Source organism: Pinus tabuliformis, chromosome 4_2 (assembly GCF_031772625.1).
Source record: "Pinus tabuliformis cultivar Carrire ecotype Pingquan chromosome 4_2, CPIR1, whole genome shotgun sequence".
In the NCBI taxonomy this organism is placed as follows: Eukaryota; Viridiplantae; Streptophyta; class Pinopsida; order Pinales; family Pinaceae; genus Pinus; species Pinus tabuliformis.
In genome coordinates, this window is record NC_142304.1 from 294,877,938 (window position 1) to 294,894,069 (window position 16,132).

Here is a 16,132-nt window from a genome sequence, read left to right on the forward strand (position 1 = left end):
GAATAATTTACCCCAATCTGACCTTGACAATTTGCATATGTGAGGAATTAAATTCAAAAACATATTTTTCCTTGTCCAAATTTGATGATATTTATGTCGAATTTGGTCCTCTCGAAAAGAGGAATTTAATGCAATAATCACATTCATAAAATCAGATGTCCAAAGTGGAATTTGGCCCTAGTTTCCAATTTTAACACAAACTAACTTCAGTCCTTTGTTGTCTGCTTATTGTGCCTGGAATGAGCCTCAATTGTACCTTTGTTGTTCTCAAACAAACCTTAGAAGATTCACAAACCAAATTATTATTAATGAGTCAGTGCCTTGCTATCTTGGTTAGGGTTTGTAACCTCAAGTAGGACTTCTTCTTCCCTATCTTCCATTGACCAAATAATCTGGAGCTTGGATACACTGCCCAACAATTAATAATAGCCAAAATATTGTAACACACCCCCTTACATCCTGACCCAAAGGAGGTGGTTATTAGGTTGACCTGACTCCCTAGGTGCAGTTAAAATAATGGGGTCTATTTTTTTTTCTTTCTAAATATATAAATCTCCAAAATATCAGAATGCTTAGGTATTTCTCTCGCACTCCAACCATGAGTACCAATGAGGAAATGCATCTCTATTTATAAAGAGATGTTTAACTAATATTTTAATGGAAGTCCACTAATCTAACCAATGGAGAAGTAAAACACAATTCTCTACCATTAACCAATCCAAAACACATAAATTATGGGTTGTTCAAGCCACATGTACAGTAATCAAGTGAAACAAGCCCCAAATAGAAAATGTTTGGATCCAATTGCATTGTTAGAACTAGTCTATCAGAATTGGATGCAGAAGGCTCCATTTGGTTGCAGCTAGAAGTAGTCCTCAAGCACTATGAGAGACATCTCTGCTAGCACACCATTTAATAAGTTTTAATACAATGGAAGGAAATACTACGTGAGGTGGCACCTTCCATCCTGCTAACATTCTACACAAATTTCCACATCTCAATTCTCGAGGATAAGGTTGTTCTCTAAGGGGGAGGACATGTTAGGGTCCTAGCCTCCCTAACCCTTAACAAATAGATTAATATATGGTTATATAAGAAAGGCCATCATTATTAGACAATGATGGTAGTAGTGTGACTGCAACTATTATGGGAGGACTTGCTAGATGGTTTTCCTCCTCTAGAATGTTCTAGAAGGTTAGAAAGTAGTATATATAGAGGTAAAAACATTGTAAAAGATGCCTTGGATTACTATTGTAACTAAGCTTTACTCTACTAAAGGTTCCCTCCTAGAAGAGACAAGTGAACATTGTGCTCCTAATAATCAAGGTATCTTATTTTGGTTACCATTACAATTGCATTGAGTATTGTTATTACTTTATACTAAATATATGGATGTTATTTTCATTTATCTTTGTTTCTATAGGGTATATTACACTTATCTCATAATACAAGCTATGAAATCCTCAAACTCTACTTATAGATCATGTGAATTCCATTTACCCTTGCCACATTATACCATAGAGCTTGTTATATTAATTTCTTATCATAGAGTAGAGGACAACCCCTACGAGCATTATCAAGGTTTGGAGAGTAGAATACAAACCTTAGAAGAAATATCAAACTTAAGTTATTAGCGTTGGTTGGTTTTAGGTGAAATTACATACCCGGTTTTTGGATCCTATCCAGATATTAACAGCAATAGATTACTCTCTAAAGCTGCAAAAAGAAATATCTCTCTTGTCCTTGACCTTTGAACACCTTCGATAATTTGAGCTTGGTTTTAGTAGAGTGCCAATGGACATGATATTCTCTCATTGGATAATCTCATTTACAAGATATTTATTTACCATGGTCATTTGAAGTCTATCCTTGCAATATAGAACCACATTTCCCCTGCTTTGAACAAATCCAAAAAACCATTGAAATTTCTTATAAATCAAGGCATCCCTCTAGTATGACATCATCTTCCCTAAACAAACTACATGCATGAACACTAAGCATTGTGGAAAAATATTTATTTTCAATCTTCTTCCATTGATTTTCCATGTAGTAGACCTAGATTGGATGCTTTCTTGTCCATCAATCAAGGGAGAAGATAGATCATATTACAATTCAGTATGATTTAAACTTGCCATCAAATATAGAAAATGTATTATCAATTTATCATCAAATCAATATACTAGGAAGATGGGCCAACTCAAGGTTATATCTCCACTACAACTACTGTAATTTGCATGTCAAAGAAGAGCCTTGGTGTATTTTATTTAATAAGAGGTCAAATTGGGCTTATAAAAATGTTGTAATTCTAAACATGTTGTTCTTAGCTCACTTCCTAGAATGTTATGTCACAGATTTAAGATGCACACTCTGTTCTTTGATAACCCTACTCGTATTTTGTTTGTTCATTATATGCTTTCAATCATGCAACTAAGTTTTCCAACGTCATCTGCACTCTTCAGAATTTAATCATTGTTTCCAATAAACTACAATAGAGCCTAGGTTGTAACATTTAGTGCTAAAAAGTCTAACATTTTACCTTACCTGGAAGGAAATGCCTCAAGGGATTTAGTTCAACATTCTTGGATTCTCAATTGGCACATTGTTTCTACCCTTTACTAGTTTCTAGTTGACATGTATAGAAACCTGCAAGATCTTGGGATTCTACAGAAGTATTACTGTTGTAACTGCCTTGATATTTAGAATTTATTTAAATAAAGAGAGATGTCATGATCGCTATAGTACTCAACATCTTTCTGCAAGAAATATTTCTACATTGACATTACTATGAAGTATGATGTCATGCACATTAAAGGGTCCCTTGATGCTTTGTTGATGCCTAGCTTGTTCCATCCTATTTTAATTTGATATTTGATGACAAAGATGTTTTCCTGCTTCAAGTTTGGTAAGATTAAAGCTAATGTAGCTTTCTGATGTGTTTCATTGCTAGCCTAGACAATAGACTTATTAATACTTCCAAAACACTTTTCATTACGCATGACATTGTGGGTACCATAAAAAAATCAAATTTGAGAACGAACAACCATGGCAGATTTTTCCACTTGGACATTTTTCTGGTATCGTTTTGAGATTTTTTTTCAAATTGGACCATTGAAAACAAGCCTTTAATATCTTTGTCCCTGGGAATGAGATATTTTTGATAACATAATATGGAGCATGTATTAAGTCCCTTCTCTCATAGCTTGTGAAATTCTATCTCTTAGAGGTCTTTTCCAATTTCCAGATTCATTGCAAACTCTAACCAACCACGTGCCAAGATTTGTATTATGTAATGTGTATGAATCATGCCAAACCCTCCCTTTTTTTAGCCATCTCTTGAATCAAGCAACTAATAACATAAGTTTCTGCTTTTGCCTTGCACCAATAAAAAAGTTCTGAGAATACTAGCCATTCGTAAGTAATGTATTTGGGAAAGAATCTAACATGACTAGTAGGCATGTATAGTAGCTAGCACTCTTGAAGTGTAGCCCATCATAGGCCTCTTTGTATCATGTGTTTATTAAGGGGTGAATTCATCCCCATTTGGGAGGGAATCCTCACCCATTGCACGTTTATTATTTGGTTTCCTAAATGAATCTGAATATCCAAATTGTAGAAATATAGCATTTTGTCAAAATTGTGGTTGTAAGTTTCTTTGAGTATTACTTCAAAGTCTCTCTACCACAATCACTGTTTCCTTGTTCTAATTTTGCTTCCTAATCCCTTGATATTTGGATCCACTGAAGATGGAAATTATATAGATATATGCACCATTGTATTTGAAGATAGTCCAATAAGAAAGATGATGAACAACAATCTTGACCTTCATATAGTCTAGGAACCTATTGCTAGTAGATGTTGTCATAGTTATCATGCTTGATGATTGATGGATGAACCTGCATTGTTGAACTTCTCCCATCTTCACAAAAAAATCCTAGTTTTTTGTATTTCAATGCAATATAACACCACAAGCAGAGCATTCTTCATCCAAACTGAGATATTTTAAAAAGATCCGTTCTATAAGATGACTTTCAGCATATAGAATGGTAGTTGCCTCAGATAATTTCCAATGATGACTTGATATTAATTGCACCATTTTGTTCTTTCCCACATACTGAACCTATAATTTCCATCAATGGTTTAATGGCTTTCCTTCAAGCATTACTTCTTGAAACAACATCCATAGTAATCTCTTCCATGTTGGGAAATCCTTTTCAAAATGGGATCAAAATTATCCACAACACTAATATTCCACAAACAGTCTCTACATGCTAGATTTACAGCCACCAATTTCTTAAGGATATAATTGACAAAGAAAAGTATCTCTAATTTTGTACACTAGCTCATGATGTAGTTGGAGAAAATAATTGTACATTGCACCACTAGAAATGAGAGAACTAAAGAAACAAGAACAAAGTTGAAAATTTCATGCCCCTTTATAGAACTGGAATGCCAAGAACATATGGCTGATAAGGCGTTTATCAAGAACACCAGGGATTCCACAAGATATACATGTGCAAACCCGTTGCTTTTCCTTCTCATCGGACCTTTAAGTGTAGAGAAAAAACAAGGCTAGGTCTTTCTATCTTGACTTTAAAAGTCAACTCCCTTTTATATTAATAATTGAGAGGGTCATTAATTAGGCATCATCAGTAATGGTGTCTTTATAATTCAATCAACGTGGCTAGTTCATAATTTCCTCTAAACATAATCAATGAGCCACCTGCAACCTGTCATTTTTCTACTATAGACCCTTAGGCCCATATGCCATGGTCATCAATGCAGCTAAAGGCATCATGAGAGTCATCATAATCAGTGGACATGACTTGTCTTTATCATCAAGTTATTCTGCTAGAGAGTCTATAGCTACCTTTGAAGTCTTACTTCAGTTCAGTCTTCATCAATCTACCCTCATCTTGTTGCAAATCCATCAGAAAACATGCCTGGACAATCTTTTTCACATGCGCTAACCATTCAATAATAAATTCAACTTAGTAGAATCATACCTTGATATCACAAATATTTCTAACTAAATGAAGATATTAAGAGACTTGCTTTGGATTTTAACTTGGAGAGGAATGCTCCGTTCCTTTTGAATTGACAACTACAAATATAACTGAGCCATAGGTGTCTTAATACTGATTCATAGTCCTTATTGGCACTGTTCTGAAACTCTTCTGCTATACTTTAGATAAACTAGAGAAAATCCAAGCAATGCAAATCAAAGTATTTCTCAGCCACAATATAACCAAGTTCTGTAGATTGTTGCCATGCTATCTCATTGTTGCTATCAAGGTCAAGGACATTATTCCAAACAAGGTGATTTCCTTTCTAAAGGTTATTCTGCCACATAATATTGTCAAAGCCCTATTGTCATACTGGTCACTATTCCTTAGTCAACACAGTCAAAAGGTTAACATGTCACTGCCTTGCTATGCCCCAAAGTCACTGTATTTAAGTCAAGAATATAGTCACTTCTCACTGATATATCTGCCTTATCCATATTACTGTCATCATGCCATCACTGTTTGCAATATTGCTGCCAACCTTTATCTCAGATTCTTGCTCAGACTTATACAATAAATACTAAAAACAATACCCCAAGTCCTCACTGATAAGGGGCCATCTCTATCCATATGCCACTCAGTGCCCCTAGTCAGGAGCACCATAATAAAGGAAGTTAGATGAGCAGAGACAAAGGGCCTCCTGCTGGGTGGGAGTTGGTCAAGGATGCTGATGTGGATGGAGGTTAGATGAGCAGAGACAAAGGGCCTCCTGCATGTATAAGGCTAAGCATATCTGTTCAGGGTACTTAAAGAAACTTCCAATGATCTGGATTTAAATAGGAATGCAACAAATTATAGAGATAACCATAAACACAAAGATGCAGCGGAAATAATACTTCATTTCATTAATGTAAAATACTGAGGTATGCTTACAAACAGAAAATGGAAATAAACAGCTAGGGTGATGGTAGCTTATCTCTACATGCCTCTGAACTGTGTTAAAATGAGGCTCGAAGGCCTATTTATTGTTGAGAAACAATGGAAAACCCTAAACATCCAAAAACCTAACCCTAGAAGATGAAATGCCAAACTGTGGGCCTCGTTTGGGTAAATTGGTACATCAACTTCCTGGGGTCGTAACTTTGGCATACGATCTCCGTTTGACGCGTACAATATCTCGTTAGAAATATCTATCCGAGAACTACAACTTTGGGAAGAGCAACATTTGTCTGTGGACCCATGTTTCTCACAGTTTTCCCAAAAATGTCGTTTAGGGCCTCAAAATGGCTCGGGAAGTTTAGGACCCGAAAAACTGCTAAAAATAGTAAACTGTGCTACAATTAAGGAAACTGAAAAGTTGAAAGAAACAATGGTGAGGGTCCAAGTGGACTTGGCAGGTTGCCACCAATATCCACCTGGATCATTCCTCCCCCCTTAGGAAGCAATGGTCCCCATTGCATTGAGTTCCTCCATGAGATGAGGAAACTTCTGCTGAACTTGGTCCCTGGTGAGCCACTTGCCCTGGTGAAGGAGTTGGCCTGCTTTGACAACTCGATACAGTTGGATGTTCTGCTGGCGAGTGTGCTTGATCTGTGTGTCCATGATTCGATCAGTTACATCTTGTTCCATGCAATCTGGATTTAACTTTGTGGGTGTGAGCTGTTCTGCAATGTCGGATGTGTCTAGTAATGGTGGAAAGTATGGCCGAAGGCGATCCACATTGAACACTGGGTGCATGCCAAGGAATGGGGGAATGCTGAGCTCAAATTCATTGTCTCCCACCGCCTTGTTAATGGTGTAAGGACCATATCGAAGTGGTCTGAGTTTTTGATAGGCTCGCTGCTTGTACTTGGCATTTGATTTCTCCAGAATTTCATGGACTTGCTGGTGAATATGTTGGATGTGCTCAATGAAGTTGTTTTCCTTATTTGTTTCGGACTGGACATGAGCCGAATCTGTGTGAGTAGCTGCAAATGGCATGGCCACATCAATGGGACATAGTGGCTGGAATCCCAAGCCCACTTGAAAAGGGATGTGGCCAGTCGAGCTGTGGAGAGCCCGATTGTAGTTGTGTTGAACATAGGGAAGGATCTCATCCCATGTGCGTGGATGCTTTGAGTTGTACATGCGAAAAATATGTACAATCATCCTATTGACAACCTCTGTCTAGCCATCAGTTTGAGGATGGAAGGCGGTGGACTTAGTGAGTTTGGTGTCCAACATCGACCAGAGACTGGACCAAAATGTACTGAGGAACTTTCTATTCCAATCTGAGATGATAGACTGTGGGATCCCAAAGTGCACCCACACTCGTTCAAGGAAGAGTTTAGCAGTGGCTTCTACTGTGATATTCTTCTTGCAGGCCGCCATAATGGCCATCTTCGAGAACTTGTCAACGACCACAAAAACACAATCGCTTCCATGCTTAGTGGAAGGAAGGCCTGACATGTAATCCATGGAGATGGATTCCCAAGGTTGACTAGGGGTAGGTAGCGGGGTATAGAGTCCTTGCTTCTTGACTGTCGGTTTGGAAATGGCGCAGGCAGTGCATGATCTGATGTACTTCCCGACATCCTGTCAAAGATTCGGTCAGTAGAAATACTTCTGTAGTACTGCCACTATTTTCTCGACCTCGAAATGCCCAGCAGCCCGACTGTAGTGTGCTTCCCAAATCATCTTGGCACGCTCGCTTGAAGGAACAAAAAGGTGACCCAGGTGGCATATAAGGGCATCCTAGAGGTGAAAATCTGGAACATGCCGACCCTCCAAGACTGTCTGGTATGTGTGGCCAAAGTCTGGGTCGCTTTTGTAGAGAAGTGGCCAATCAGAAGTCTCGTGCCCACAAGAGTTGAGCATAGTGGTTAATGACATGATCGGTGGTCGACTGAGGCAATCTACAACATTATTGGTGCTGCCCTTCTTATACTTGATATTCAAATGGAATTGTTGCGGGTATGTGGACCACTTCTGATGGCGATCATTTTGTAATTTCCCTTGGGTTTGTATGAACTGGAGGGGTCGGTGGTCTGTGTGGATGACCATTTCCCTCCCTAAAATGTAATGTTTCCATTGTCGGTAGGCCTGCATAATGGACTACATCTCTTTGTCATAAGTGGGATACTTCCAGACTGTGTCTGAAAGTGTCTCACTGTGATATGCCACTGGATGCCTGTGTTGAGTAAGGACTGCCCCAATAGCATAGTTAGAGGCATCTGTCTCGACCTCAAATGGTTGTTGCAAGTCTGGAAATGTGAGCACTGGTGCCGAGCAGAGGTGGTCTTTCAACTCTGTGAATGCCTTCTGTTGAGATTCAGACCAAAAGAATTTTGCTTTCGCTCCTCCCTTGGTGACTTGACTCAAGGGCCAAGTGATATGAGAAAATCCCAACACGAACCTGCGATAGAAGTTGGCAAGACCTAGAAAGCTGCAGAGCTCCATTAGAGTGGTTGGAGAGGGCCAATCCTGAATGACTTGGATCTTGGCTGGATCCACATGCACCCCCTGTTCATCAATAATGTATCCCAAATATTGAACCTGGGTCATGCCAAAAGTGCATTTCTCCAAATTGGCACATAACTTGTGTTGCTGCAGTGTTTGGAGAACCTGTCGGATGTGCTGGAGGTACTCTTCCCAACTCTGGCTGAAGATTAGGATGTCATCCAAGTATACCACTACAAATGAGTTGGTGAATGGCCGCAAAATGTCATCCATTAGCCTCATGAAGGTTGCGGGAGCATTCGTCAATTCGAAAGGGATAACCAAGCATTCGAAAAGGCCCTCCTTGGATTTGAAGGCAGTCTTCCACACATCGGAGGGTTCGATTGGTACCTGGTGATATCCTAACTTCAAATTGATCTTGCTGAAATATTTTTCCCCCTTCAGTTGGTCCAGGAGGTCATCGATCCGTGGGATCGGGTACCTATTACGGACAGTGATCTTGTTCAGCGCCCGATAGTCAATACAGAGTCTCCAAGTCCCATCCTTCTTCTCTACCAACATGATCGGGCTCCCACAGGGTGATGAACTCGAACGGATGTGACCTTTCTGTAGCAGCTCCTAAATCTGCCTCTTGATTTCATCGTTCTCAAGAACGGAGCGTTGATAGATTGGTCCATTAGGCAGCGGCACACCTGGGGTTAGATCGATGGAGTGCTTGACTTGACAGTGCAGAGGAACCCCTGCAGGGGAGGTGAAGATGTCCTCATACTCCTCCACGACCTTGTCCATCTATAGTTGTCATGCGAAGGGGCCTTGTCTGGAGGTCGTGGCCACTATCTTCTTCTTTCCTTGAGGGCATATCATCAGGAAAACAAATTTCCCAGTTTTGGAAATAAGCTTACTGCATTGTTTTGCAGTAACCAAAGAGATGGTGGTAGGTGGTGCTACCTCCGGTATCCTGTACAACTTATTTCCCAAAGTAATAATAACAGCACGGGGCCTTGATTCATACACAACATGTCACTTCCATAAGTATGGTTGTCCTAATAATACATCACAAACTTCAAGGGGAGCAATGTCACACAATACCTCATCCGTGAAGGGCTTGATGTTGTATGGAAGGCGACACTACTGGCTCACGCGAAGATCCCGTCCTTGGTGAAGCCACCCGATGGTGTATAGTTGTGGATGTGCTGTGGTCGGTAAGCCTAGCCGCTTCATGACCTCTACCGAAATGAGGTTTTTTTGGCTCCCACTATCGACAATGAACTGTAGCAGGGATCCCTTTACCCACATCTGGGAGTGGAAGAGATGCTCCTCCTCCTATGGATCTTCGAGTTCCTCCTTCTGGATCTTCGTGGTGGCAACGGTGGCGTTGGGCTCCACATCGATAATCTGCTTCCCTTTGTCATTCCCCTTGTCGGGTTCTGACTCAGAGTCAGAACATGCATATGATTTTGAAACCTTTAGCTTAGCCACCAGTGACTGCTTGGCCCGACACTCACTTGTGTTGTGAGTGGAGCTCTTATGGAATTCACACCATTTTCCCGTGTCCTTTTTCGTCTTCGTGGTGTTGTTCTTTGCTTGCAGCTTTGGCGGGTTGTCTTGGGCCACCCCACCTTGGCTTTTTCCTTTGTTTTGCGGTTTGAGGGCACATTTCCCTTGCTTCAGATTTGCAGATCAAAAGTCTCGCTTCTTCTGTTTAAACTTTTGCTCGACCTTGACGGCATATCGGTATGCCGTGCCGAGTGAGGAGATGTTCAAGAATTCTATTTCTTCCTGGGTGTACTTGTGTAGGCAATCGTGGTATTTGAGTATCAAACACTGCTCTGAATCCTTGATACCCAACTTTGTGTGAAGGGTATGGAAAATATTGGTAAACTCCGACACGTCTTGGTCCCTTCCCTGCTGCAGCGTGGTCCACTTTATGTATTGATCCTCCTAGCTTTCGATAGGGTAGTACTGCTCCTTGATGGCATCCTGGAATGAATTCCAGGTGGGTGCGGCTGAAACTAGTGAGCCGATACTTTCATCCTTCTGCTCGCAGTAGGTTTCCCACTAGTCCTTGATGTGGGGGGCTGCTTTGAGAAGAGCGAAAATAATCTTTTCCTGACTAGAAAAATCATGAACAGAAAAAATAACCCTTTAGCAGATTTAACCATTTATCGACGACATTTGTGTCTATCTAACCCTCAAATATGGGGATTTCAAAATTAACTTGTACCTTAAACAGTGTGGCATTTGCAGAGTAGCTGTGGGAAGCCGATGCGTCATTCTTGGGTAGCCGCTGAAGGATTTGGGCAAAGTTGTCCATCATCGCATTCCTTTGTCGCTCGAGTGCTTCTTCGAGCAAGATTTTGATAGGATCTCTAGCTCCCTCTTCTTTCTTTTCATCCGTCATGGGAGGCCATCAGGTTTTGCGATGCTGGTCTTGCAAAGGTTCGACCAGTTCAAGGGCTAACTCCTTATATCCCGACCTCGTTGGGGACATGCAAAGAAAAACAAAGAAAAAATAGATCGCTCTGATACCACTAATCCATATTTAAATAGGAATGCAACAAATTATAGAGATAACCATAAACACAAAGATGCAGCGGACATAATACTTCATTTCATCAATGTAAAACACTGAGATATGCTTACAAATAGAAAATGGAAATAAACAGCTAGGGCGATGGTAGCTTATCTCTGAGAAGGGATGTGGTGGCTACATGCCTTTGAACTGTGTTACAAGGAGGCTCGAAGGCCTATTTATTGTTGAGAAACAATGGAAAACCCTAAACATTCAAAAACCTAACCCTAGAAGATGAAACGCCAAACTGTGGGCCCCGTTTGGGTAGATTGGTACATCAACTTCCCGGGGTTGTAACTTTGGCATATGATCTCCGTTTGACGCGTACAATATCTCGCTAGAAAGATCTATCCGAGAACTACAACTTTGGGAAGAGAAACATTTGTCCATGGACCCATGTTGCTCCCAGTTTTCCCAAAAAACGTCGTTTAGGGCCTCAAAACGGCTCCGAAAGTTTAGGACTCGAAAAACTGCTAAAAATAGTAAACTGTGCTACAATTAAGGAAACTGAAAAGCTGAAAGAAACAATGGTGGGGGTCCAAGTGGACTTGGTGGGTGGCCACCAATATCCACCTCGATCAGCCAATCATCTATGTCTCTCTAAAATGATCACGGAAGCATACCTCATCCGTGAAGGGCTTGATGTTGTATGGAAGGCGACACTGCTGGCTCACGCAAAGATCCCGTCCTTGGTGAAGCCACCAGGTGGTGTACGGTTGTGGATGTGCTGTGGTCGGTAAGCCCAGCCACTTCAAAACCTCTGCCGAAATGAGGTTCTTTTGACTCCCACTGTCGACAATGAACGGTAGCGGGGATCCCTTTACCCACATCTGGGAGTGGAAGAGATGCTCCTCCTCCTCTGGATCTTCGAGTTCCTCCTTCTGGATCTTCATTGTGGCAACATTGGCGTTGGGCTCCGCATCGATAATCTGCTTCCCTTTGTCATTCCCCTTGTCAGGTTCTGACTCAGAGTTGGAACATTCATCTGATTATGAAACCTTTAGCTTAGCCACCAGTGACTACTTGGCCCGACACTCACTTGTGTTGTGAGTGGAGCTCTTATGGAACTCACACCATTTTCCCATGTCCTTTCTCAGCTTCGCAGCGCTGTTCTTTGCTTGTAGCTTTGGCAGGTTGTCTTGGGCCACCCCACCTTGGCTTTGTCCTTTGTTTTGCAGTTTGAGGGCACCTTCCCCTTGCTTCGGATTTGCAAATCCAAAGTCTCGCTTCTTCTGTTTAAACTTTTGCTCAACCTTGACGGCATATCGGTATGCCGTGCCGAGTGAGGAGATGTTTAGGAATTCTATTTCTTCCTGGATGTACTTGTGCAGGCAGCCATGATATTTGAGTATCAAATGCTGCTCCGAATCCTTGATACCCAACTTTGTGCGAAGGGTATGGAAAATATTGGTAAACTCCGGCACGTCTTGGTCCCTTCCCTACCGCAGCGTGGTCCACTTTATGTATTGATCCTCATAGCTTCCGATAGGGTAGTACTGCTCCTTGATGGCATCCTGGAATGAATTCCAGGTGGGTGTGGCTGAAAATAGTGAGCTGGTACTTTCATCCTTCTGCTCGCAGTAGGTTTCCCACTAGTCCTTGACGTGGGGGGCTGCTTTGAGAAGAGCGAAAATAATCTTTTCCCGACTGGAAAAATCATGAATAGAAAAATAACCCTCTAATAGATTTAACCATTTATTGAGGGCATTTGTGTCTATCTGACCCTTGAATATGGGTATTTCAAAATTAACTTGTACCTTAAACAGTGTGGCATTTGCAGAGTAGCTGTGGGAAGCTGATGCGTCGCCCTTGGGTAGCCACTGAAGGATCTGGGAAAAGTTGTCCATCATCGCGTTCCTTTGTCACTCGAGGGCTTCTTCGAGCAAGATTTTGATAGGATCTCCTGCTCCCTCATCTTTCTTTTCATCTGCCATGGGAGGCCATCGGGTTTTGTGAGGCTAGTCTTGCAAAGGTTCGACCAGTTCAAGCCCTAACTCTTTATATCCTGACCTCGTTGGGGACATGCAAAGAAAAACAGAGAAAAAATAGACCGCTCTGATACCACTGATCCAGATTTAAACAGGAACGCAACAAATTATAGAGATAAACATAAACACAAAGATGCGGCGGAAATAATACTTCATTTCATTAATGTAAAACACTGAGATATGCTTACAAACAGAAAATGGAAATAAACAGCTAGGGCAATGGTAGCTTATCTCTGAGAAGAGATGTGGTGGCTACATGCCTCTGAACTGTGTTACAATGAGGCTCGAAGGCCTATTTATTGTTGAGAAACAATGGAAAACCCTAAACATCCAAAAGCCTAACCCTAGAAGATGAAACGCCAAACTGTGGGCCCCATTTGGGTAAATTGGTACATCAACTTCCCGGGATCATAACTTTGGCATACGATCTTCGTTTGACGCGTACAATATCTCGTTAGAAAGATCTATCCGAGAACTACAACTTTGGGAAGAGCAACATCGGTCCATGGACCCATGTTGCTCCCAGTTTTCCCAAAAAACGTCGTTTAGGGCCTCAAAACGACTCCGGAAGTTTAGGACCCAAAAAACTGCTAAAAATAGTAAATTGTGCTACAATTAAGGAAACTGAAAAGCTGAAAGAAACAATGGTGGGGGTCCAAGTGGACTTGGTGGGTGGCCACCAATATCCACCTAGATCAGCAAATCATCTATGTCTCTCTAAAAAGATCACGGAAGCATCCTCAGACCTCATATTAAACCAGGCAATGGAAGATGAAGTGCTCCTCAATCTCAATCTATAGGAAATGGCATAGCTGGAAAATCCTGTCTAATTGGTCAATCTGATGGAGAGAGAGAGTGAGCATATATTATTTATCATATTTTCTTCCCGCCTCTCCCCTGGCTGCCCAACCCTCATCTCTCTTCCCCACCCTCATGGATGGAGAGAGTGAGCAAATCTTATTAAGGGTGTAAGTGGGGGAGAGCCAGTGAACAGATATTGGAAATAAGGGTGGAAGAGAGTAAGCAAATATTATCTAGGAAACAAGTGGGAGTGGGAGAGAGAGAGAGTAAGCAAGTATTACAAGGGTGGGAGATGGGGAGAGAGGAGCATTTCCAACATTTATTTTGGTTCACCATTTCCAACATTCATATGAAGTAGAGCAGATTTTACACACTTGTATTTCTAGAAGATTCATTGATTTCTTAAATGTAGTCATGACATGATAAGAAAATATCAAAACATTCTCAATCTTGTCTTCAGAAGATTGAGGAGTATTGAAATCCACATCACAAGCATACATTGACTGAAACGGGGGGTGATACTTTGGAGAATTCTTGGTGAAAAATCTTCACCCTTGAATCTACTCATTGCATTGACATGTTTTGGCCATGAATGTCATTAATATAATTCCATTTCATTTCTATTTTTCTTTCTCACTTTTTCTTCTATTTTGGTATTTTTCTGCTAGGCCATCCTCTTGCCAATACAATGATCATAAATCTACCAGCTTGGGGATCCAGGTTAGAGCCACTGGGGTTTAATATGTCTATCCTGGGTTGCCTTGCATGGTTGGAACCACTACCATTTAATATGTCCTTCCTAAGCAGCCACAATTTGACAACAACATACTTTTTGTGCTTGCAAACTTTATCATCCTCATTTGCAATAATAAAAAGGCAGAACCTGCCAAATGACTCCTAGAGGATTTGTGCCTCAGAGCATAGTACCTCTTGTGATAACAGACTTCATGCTCTTAGATTTCATTGTTGGTGAGCCATCCACCATTAACATGTCTGCCCCACTTGTATGGCATGAACTTATAAACTTAATGGGATGTGCACAAGTGCAAGCCCAATGCATTTTTGGTTGAATAGATACTCCTCACTCTCAGGCACAAAAAACATTTCCCTTGTTGCATCACTTTCTTCAGCCCTGTCTTTAGGACGGAAAAAAACAGAAGGATCAGAAAGCATAGAAACAATTGTCAAGACTTCATTGACACAACCAAGTTGTTCCCCAATTAATAGCATTTTTTCAAGGGGAGGATCAAGAGGAAACTCAACCATCTTCCTTCCAAGAGTAGTCAATCTGCCCACATTATCAAGTGCACCAAGTACCCAAAGCTGATACATTGAATTGAGAATATTGTCTTGTGGAAGAGGATCCATAAAATCAAAATCCAAAAGGTTTTCAATGTTCAACGATTTGAGTAGTAAAAAAACATTTCCAAGGTTGGTACGTTGGATTTCAGGCATCATATTTGGCAGCATTACATTCTGATATGCTGTCTCAGTGTACAAATGATAGCATGTCCCAGGACCTGTCCTACCTGCTCTACCAGCACGTTGATCTGTTGCAGCTCTGCTTGTAGGAAAAACCTGAAGAGCATCCATACCCATTCTTGGATTGTAGACTTTCAACTTTCCATATCCAGTATGAATCACATATAAGATGCCATCGACAGTAAGCGATGTCTCAGCAATATTGGTGGCTACAATACACTTGCGAGCACCATTTTCTGCTTTCTGAAATATTTTGGCTTGAAGATCTGAAGGCAGTTGAGAATAAATAGGGAGTATTGATAGTTCAGTTACTCTATTTTTTGTAGTTCCCTCTATCTGATCCATACGTTCTGCCAATGGATTCTTGGATGTGTACGGAATGCTTGTCAGAATCCCAAGCCTGAACTTCTCAGAACTATCCCATAGGCTCATCATGAGAAGTTCAGGCTCGCAAAGAGTCATTTCAAATGGGCACTGTAAGAATACACTGATAACCAAATGTTCTTAATTCTTACACTCTGCCGCACTTGGTCAATCTGATTTCAAACAAAGTTTGATTACTATTTTAGCCAGAAATACCTTTGTCCTCTGCAACCCTTGCTTGTTTGGCAACTAAATCTCCATGGAGAAAATGTGACACTGATACAATCTCAAGGATTGATGTGGATGTAGTAACTACTGGAGTATCAGTTCAAGAATTTTGTCCTTAAGATGACACTTCATAGAAAAAGGATTATCCAATGCCTATTGCTTCAATTTAGGATAAATTTTCAATCTTAGACCTTCATCAATTCTGCTACAATATTTAAAGTGTTGTTGAGTATAGTGACAAATCATTGTTGGAATAC

General features: G+C 40.9%; 1 pseudogene; it reads right to left on the reverse strand.

Annotated features, from left to right (window-relative positions):
• Nucleotides 1–14,819: 14,819 nt before the first annotated feature.
• On the reverse strand, nt 14,820–15,746 carry LOC149169157 (pre-mRNA-splicing factor ATP-dependent RNA helicase DEAH7 pseudogene; annotated as a pseudogene).
• Nucleotides 15,747–16,132: the final 386 nt, after the last annotated feature.